The sequence below is a fragment of the Heteronotia binoei genome, chromosome 2, assembly GCF_032191835.1.
Source record: "Heteronotia binoei isolate CCM8104 ecotype False Entrance Well chromosome 2, APGP_CSIRO_Hbin_v1, whole genome shotgun sequence".
Classification (NCBI taxonomy): Eukaryota; Metazoa; Chordata; class Lepidosauria; order Squamata; family Gekkonidae; genus Heteronotia; species Heteronotia binoei.
Genome location: NC_083224.1, coordinates 102,463,190 through 102,471,328, shown reverse-complemented (window position 1 = coordinate 102,471,328; position 8,139 = coordinate 102,463,190).

The following is an 8,139-nucleotide window of genomic DNA, read 5'->3' as shown; positions in this document are numbered from 1 at the left end:
AATACTGAAAGACAATAATAATCAGAGGTATAAATATAAGCCAACTATGTTGCCTTTTTTGCCTGCCCTGGATAAAGTATGATATGTCTCCAAGAGCATAACTGTGAGTGTAAAAAAACTTCAAGGGTGAGCTCTTGACTTACACAGCCCCTGCCCTGCCCAGAATAAACTGCACTTTCTGTCCTGTTTAACAGTACTAGAAGATGCTGTTGTCTTTTTAAAAAAATATGGCTAACATTTTGCTTTGTACTGCTTGTATTTCTTATTCATAAGAGTTCATCTTAATTGTCCTGACAGCTCTTTAAGGAGAAGATTCACTGACCATCTATACTAGCATGCTTTATCCCACTGTCAGTGCACAAGTACACCAATACAAACGGTTGTTAGGTGACCCTCTTAAGGCTCTTTCTTTCTGATGAGTGTTTTTTCTTATGATAGCTGAACATAGCACATGATCTGATACCTACGCTAGAGGATACATACTACATCACAATTCACAGCCGCAGTGAGGAGTATAGAAGGGAAAATACATCGCTTAAAAATTAAAAGAAACATCTGAAGGATCCAATCCCATGAAATAGAATGATCTACCTAATCCATATGATTTGGTCCTTCAGATATTACTGGTATGATATGGACTCCATTTTTTACAAGCAGCAACCAAGCTGCACCAGTCACATATAAGCTGTACATACACAAATAGTTTTTAAAAATAATCCTTAAGAAGGAACTATTGAAAGACAATACAAGACAATTTGTAGAATATAGTTCTTGTGACCTACCAAATTATAACAAGATTTCTGGATCCTATAGCTGAAGAATTAAAATATTGTTTGACAATACTACTGTAAAGTGATACTGTAATGGTTTCCAATGGGCAAAGGTGTCAGACAGGATGTATTTTATGTCCCTATCTCTTCAATATCCCTATCTCTTCAAGAACATATCATAAGAAAAGATGGGTTAGATTTAGATGAAAGTGCAATAAAAACTGGTGGAAGGAACATTAACAGTTTGAGATATATAGATGATGCTATATTACTGGCAGAAAATAATGAAGAGTTGAAATGACTACTAATGAAAGTTAAAGCAGATAATGCCAAAGCAAGATTACAACTAAACATCAAGAAGAAAAAAGTAATGACTACTGGGGACCCACACAACTTGAAGGTTGATGATGAAGAAATTGAAATTGTTCAACATTTCCTATTTCTTGGCTCCATCATCGACCAAAAGGGAAGCTGCAACCAAGAAATCAGGAGACTGAGACAGGCAGCCATGACAAAGCTAGAAAAGATTCTGAAGTCTACATTTTTGGTGACCAAGTCTGCATTTTTGGTGACCAAGATAATTCATACCATAGTATTTCTCATTACTATGGGTGTGAAAGTTGGACAGTTAAGAAAGATGAAAGGAAGAAAGTGGTTCCATGTGAAATGTGCTGTTGGAGGGAGTTTTATGGACACCATGGACTGCCCAAAAGACAAGTAAGTGGGTTCTAGATTAAATCAGGCCTGAACATCAAACAAGAGGGGGAGACTGTAGTTCTATCCCAAGTTGCTCCACCTGGATTCTCAGTCCTTCACCAAGCACGAACTAGTGGGCAGGGGGAGGGGTGGCTTTTTTCATATGGGAGGCTTACTCCTTCCGGGCGCTCCCGTCTCCAGAGATCACTGGCATAGAGTGTGTCAGCTTGATGTGGGACATTGGGGAGAGTTTGGCAATATGGCTGGTGTACCGTTCGCCTAATGCACCGGCCAGTGCCTTATCGTTCCTGATGGAGGTTGTAATAGGCTGGGCCTTGGAGTACCCTCAACTCATAGTCTTGAGTGACTTCAATGTCCATGCCGAGGATGCAGCCTCTAGTCGGGAGGCAGACCTAGTGTCATCCATGACAGCACTAGGACTCTCCCAATAGATAACAACCCCCAAGCAGAGCACATGCTAGATTTGTTCTTTGCGATGGGAGTTGAAGTGGACCGGATTGCTGCTGATGCAGTACCATGGTCGGACCACTATGCCCTGAGGGCTTGTGTGAATATCCCACTCCCACCCTGTTTAGGCGGTGAGCAGGTTCTAGCTTGCCCACAAAGTCAGATGGACTCTATGCAGTTTCAGATGGCCTTGTCGGATCCCTGGCCCTTGGGTGACTCGTTGGATGAGCTTGCAGAGACTTGGAATAAACCAACTCTCCACAGCTATCAATGAGATCGCTCTATGGTGTTCTTTTTGTCCCCTTTTTTGATTGGCGCCATGGTACACCCCGGAACTATGATCGATGAAACAGTGACTAAGACAACTAGAGAGGTAGTGGCAGCGAACTTATGATGAAGCGGTGAGAACCTCCTATAGGTCATTTATGCAGACCTATGGCAGTCCGGGCCACAAAGAAGGTTTACTTTGCGACTTGGATTGCATCTGCAACCTCATGCCCGGCACAATTATTTAGTATAATTTGGTCACTAACAACCTTGTCACAAGGTAAACCAAAAGTTAGGGAATTGGAAATAGGCTGTAAGACTTTTGCAATTTTTTTCTCAGATAAGGTCTCGTCGCTTCGACATGACCTCCCCACCACACTTGATACAGTGAGTGAACTCGAGGCACCAAGCATGTCTTCTGGTCCTTTTTTTGGATTTCTTCACTCCACTCAGCCTGGAGCAAGTTAACAGGATCCTCGTTACTGTGCGCCCTAACACCTGTGGGTTGGATCTGTGCCCGTCTTGACTGGTGACAGCTAGCCAGACAATGCTACATGAACCATTACAGGTGATTATCGACAGATCCCTCTTCAAAGGGATCTTTCCCATGCCTGTTAAAGAGGCTGTGGTTCGTCCCCTCTTAAAAAAAACATCTGCTGACCTGACCGAATTGGTGAACTATCAGTAAGTGTCGAACCTACCATTTTTGGGTAAGGTTATAGAGTCACTACTAGTGACTCAGTTACAGGAGTTCTTGGATGACAGTTCTGCACTGGACTTGTTCTAGTCCGGCTTTCACCCAGGTCACAGGATGGAGACAGTTTTGGTTGCCCTCATAGATGACCTCCTGCGCCATCTGGATTGAGGTGGCTCAGCGGTGCTGCTGTTATTAGATCTGTCAGCTGCATTTGATACAGTTGACCACCAGCAACTGACTAGCTGCCTTGCCGACATGGGAAATACAGGAGTCTGCCTTGTATTGGCTGGCCTCTTTCTTTCATGGTCAGGGAAGAAGGGTGGTGCTAGGGGAAGAATTGTCCCAGAGGCACTCACTCACATGTGGTGTGCCACAAGGGGCAGTTTTACATGCGCCCCCTTGCCCAGATTGTCAGGAGCTATGGTCTAGGGTGCCATCAATATGCGGATGGGTAGCCGATCCGACTGCGTCTCGGACAACTTCAACTTGGCACTACAAGCCATGACATCCTGGCTCAGACTGAGTTGACTGAAGTTAAATCCGATGAAGACGGAGGTTCTCTATCTGAGTTGTGGTGGCCTGAGAAAGGATTCCCTTGCCAGTCTTTGATTGGGTGCCACTAATACCAGCCCCAAAGGTCAGGAGCCTGGGAGTGCTCCTGAAGCCCTCCCTGACTATGGAGGCCCAGGTAGCAGCCAGTGGCAAGTCTGCCTTTTTCCATCTGCAGCGGGCACGGCAGTTGGCCCCTTTCTTGGAGCACCGTGACTTAGCAATGGTGATTCATGCTACAGTCAAGAATAGACTACTGTAATGCCCTCTACATGGGGCTACCTTTGACTCTGACTTGGAAACTGCAGCTTGTGCAGAATGCAGTGACACGGTTGCTAATGGGGCTTCCTCGTTGGGGGCACATTCAATCGATGCTAAAAGAGCTGCACTGGCTGCCTATTGTATACCGAATCCATTTCAAAGTGTTGGTACTGACCTTCAAAGCCCTATATGGCCGAGGACCTGTCTAAGGCATGCCTTTTCCCATATACATCCCAGAGAGCACTGTGTTCAGGAGCCCAAAATCTATTATCCATCCCCAGACCAAGGGAGGCTGGACTAAACTCTACATGGGTCAGGGCGTTCTCAGTGGCAGCACCCAACACTATGGAATGCTCTCCCAGAGGCCGTAAGGGCCTCGTGGGACGTCTCCCAATTCCGCAGAGCCTGTAAAACCAAACTATCTGCAGACCACTAACAGACTAACTGAAGAACTGAGATATCTATATAAACCGCCTGGGTCAACAAAATCTTTTTCACAGCACCAAATGTTTGGTTTTTTAAATTGTTTATATATATTTTCTTATCTTTTTACAACTGTAATTTTAAAATGTTTTATTATGACTGTTAGCTGCCCAGAGTCCGCTTGTGGAGTGGGTGACCTATAAATCCAAAGTAAGTAAGTAAACAAACAAACATTCCCTAGAAGCTAAAACAGAGGGTATTGTACTTTGGTCACATTCTGAGAAGACAATAATGCTAGGAAAAGTTGAAGGTAGCAGGAAAAGAAAGACCCAACATAAGATGGAATTACTCAGTAAAGGAAGTCATAATCAAGGCCACTGCGTGGTAGTAGGCCATGTAGGCGGCTGCCTAGGGCCGCACATGGTCTACAGGGCATCACTAGGCACCCCCTCCCCACACACCAGCTGGCCTGCGGCATCTTTCTCCTACCCGAGACTTGGGCGGAGGAAAGAGGCTGCTTGGCCTTGCTCCCAGGCAGGGAAGGCAGCCTGAGAGTGAGGCAGAGGCCCCATGCCACCTCTTTTCCCTGCCCAAGACTTTCTCGAACTGCAAGAAAGTCAAGAGGGGGGCCGCTGCACATATGAGGCCATCCAGCTCCACTCGGCTTCCCTGCACCGCAGGGAGGTCAAGTGGGGTGTGGGCGTTTGCATGAAGGGCTCCTCAAGAGGAGCCTTGTGTGCAAACGGGGCCATTCAGCCCCACTCAACTTCCCCATGCCGCAAGGAGGTCTAGTGGGGGATGGGCTCGGCTTCCCTGTGCCGCGGGGGGGACGGGATTTGAATAGGGTGTGGGCCTCTTGAGGAGCCATCTGTGCCAGCTCCCTGGCTTTTTGTTTCCTGCTTCCTGCCTGTTTCCTCCTTCCCTTGCTCTCACACAAACACTGGCACATGGAGAGCTCGGTGGCTGCTTCGTGTGCAAGAGATACTCTGCCTCTCTGTCCCCTTCTCTTTGCCTCTCTCTCTCTGCCTCTCCGTTTGCCTCTGCCTCTCTCTCTCTGTCTTTCTGTGGGAGGTAAAAGTCCAAAGCCAGTGGTACTGTTAGCAGGGATGGAATCACGGCTACCAGGTCTTCTTGTTTTAAAAAGCAATTGCAAGCTGTTGTCCACCAACTTACGTAGGGTAGGGGGAGAAGAGAAGTTAAGAGGATAAAAATAGATTCCCCGGCAAGGCAACAAATTGGGAAATGGCAGCCCAGGCCTGCAGCCTTGTGGTGACCACAGATGTCTTCCAAAGGGGGATTACACCAATTTGTGAAAGGACTCACTGCTGGTAATTACCTAAGATGGCTAAAGGGAACATCCATGTTCAGGAGCAGTGGCCCTTTAAATATCAGTTGGATCCAGTTGTTCTCATGCCTTGCTTGTGGGCTTTTTGGAGTCGTTTGTCCGGATGCCCTGGGAAACAAGATGCTGCACCAAATGGACCTCTGAACCTGATCTAATAGGGTTTTTACTAGGCTCCTTGATTTTATTTTTTTTAAAAATTAAGTGAGCATGCTTTGAATTTCAGCTTTAAAGAACAAAATTCCACCCATCTATGTTCTGATCAAAAGCATTTAATTGATACATTTGGGATTTCCCCCCATTCTTCATTAAAGCAGTGCAAAACAATTACCCCTTCCCAACTCCTGTGGAACATATTCACGCTTAGTCAGAAATCTGGTATGTGGCCCCTTTAAGGACAGTTTTGACAATTGTCTTCAAAATAGGGGACAGGAGAGTCACCCACTGCATCATAAAACCCTGTGGAACTGTTACTGTTTTGTTTGTTTTTGGAAGAAAGTACTACTAGTGTATATACACAGTGATCAAATTCCTTCTGCTTCTCTTTGTACACATGCACACAGCAAGGCAACATAACTCAACAGTGGAAAGAAGTCCTTTTTAGTCCAAGCAGGTTTAGATGTGTTCTGCCTTGTCACAAAGTCTTGCAGTGATGGGAGATGAGCTGCAGCTCTTGGGTTTCTGGGGGAAGTGCTGCTTACTTTCTGGATTTATTTTTTTTTCTGGAAAAAGAGGTGCCAGACCTCTCGAGGGAAATGAAAGAGAAAAGCACTGATTATACTGTAGTTATTGCATTGTTTTACATTTTTATTGCACTGCTGGTTTCATATGTTAGTCTGGTTTTATTGATTTGTTCCTTTATTTTGTAAAGCAGTTCTTTTGTTAGCGAATTCTGCTTTGATTTTAATTGTGCCTTAGTGAGACAGCCGGACTATAAATGAAACAAATCCTAAATGTGTTTACGATTGTATTGAAAATTTGACAAAGGGAGCTTTGATTCACCCCGAAAATCTTGTTGGTTGCTAAGATGCTACTGGACTCGAAAATAAACTTCTGCTAGACTCGTTACAATAATTAATAATGCTGTTTAGAATTCCTATTTATTCACGAGCGGCGGAGAAACCAGTCCTTACACCGTTGTAATCACACTAGTCGCGCATGTGACAGCCGGTTAAAGGGGCCTTTCGTTCTGACCAGTGAGGTCACTTGCACCGATGGCATCCACCCTGTTATATGATCTCCCACTCACGACCCTAAATTAGGAAGACGACATCAGGATGTGACGAGACCCTAGAGACACTTCCCGTTCTTTTATAGCTCGGCAGGCAAACTTCTACTCCCATAAAACGCAGGCTTCGAGCCCCGCCAGCATCCCGACTTCGCGCGGCTACTCTAAAGAAACCCCAAGAAAAGTCCGCAGTTCCCACCAGACGTTGTAATTCGCCTTCCTGAGGCCGCTAATACGCCTGCGCTGTTCTGTTCCCGAGGCGCGGGGATTTGGAGAGCATGCGCATGTCGTTCTAAAAAGCCATCAGCATTCAACAGCGCTCTCATAGCTCCTCCTTCCACAGCGGGAGCATCTACTGCAAGGCAAGAAGCGGCAATCGGGTGTATGTGTGTTGTGCGGACGGGCCGAGGCTGGGGCTGGGGCTGGGAGAGAGGGTGGACGCCGAAGGAGAGGGCGATGTTTGGGTTGATGGCGAAAGAGGGAGGCTGCGAAGAAAGCAGTCCTTTCAGCTTCTTCTGGGTTAATTGCTGTCTGCTGAGCGGAGAGGACGCCCAGAAGGGCGGTGCGAGCTCTGAAGTCTTCCTGACCTTTCTTGGGTTTCGGCTGTGGTCGTTTGGTAGCTATAGGGAACTCTGTATATGCTCAGAGTCCTTATTATTAAGGCTTGCCATGTTCTTCGGGTCTACTAAGGTATTGGTAGAAATCGTCACACGAAGCCTGGCGGAAGGGAGGTGGTGAGAGACGGTTCTTCTCGCTCTTTCACGCGTAGTTGTGAAGTTTACTGGGGACATTTTGGAAGCAGGAGCTCCTATGCCCGGAACAGAAAATGTATGCACTTAGCAAACGGTAGAAACTTTTGGATGTAGTTAAAGTACCCCTCTTATTTGATGTTGGTATGTAGTGATTTGTGGTAAGCTACACTCCACAGCTATTATTTTATGGGTGCCCCTTTCTCTGATACTCAAAGACAGATTGCTTTCCCTGTTTTGCTCGGTGTAAGAACTTACCCTGTAAGTTAACATGAGCTTCAACATCTATCTTGTGATGCATATCAGTAAAATAAGTGATCATTTGATGTGAAACTCCTGATGATTATTCAGTTCTTTAGATGAAGGCTGCTTTGTAAAGCTAGGAATAGAAGATGCAAGTAGGATATAATGGTGTCATGTACATAGATTGGCATAGGAGTATGCAAGCTTTCCTTAAACCTTTTAGACTTTTGCAACCTTTGCCAGAGCACAGGAAATATCCAGGGTCCTGTGCATATTAAACGGTCTGTTACCGTTATTGCTAGTAGCCTTGAAATGATAGGGATGTGGGGGGGCTAAAGCTTAATGCACACATGAACTTCAAGGATTAGGAGCACGAGCACCGAATGATTCTTAAACCCTTGAAATTAAGAATATAAAAATTGCTTTGTCAGGTCAGGGCAAAGTCT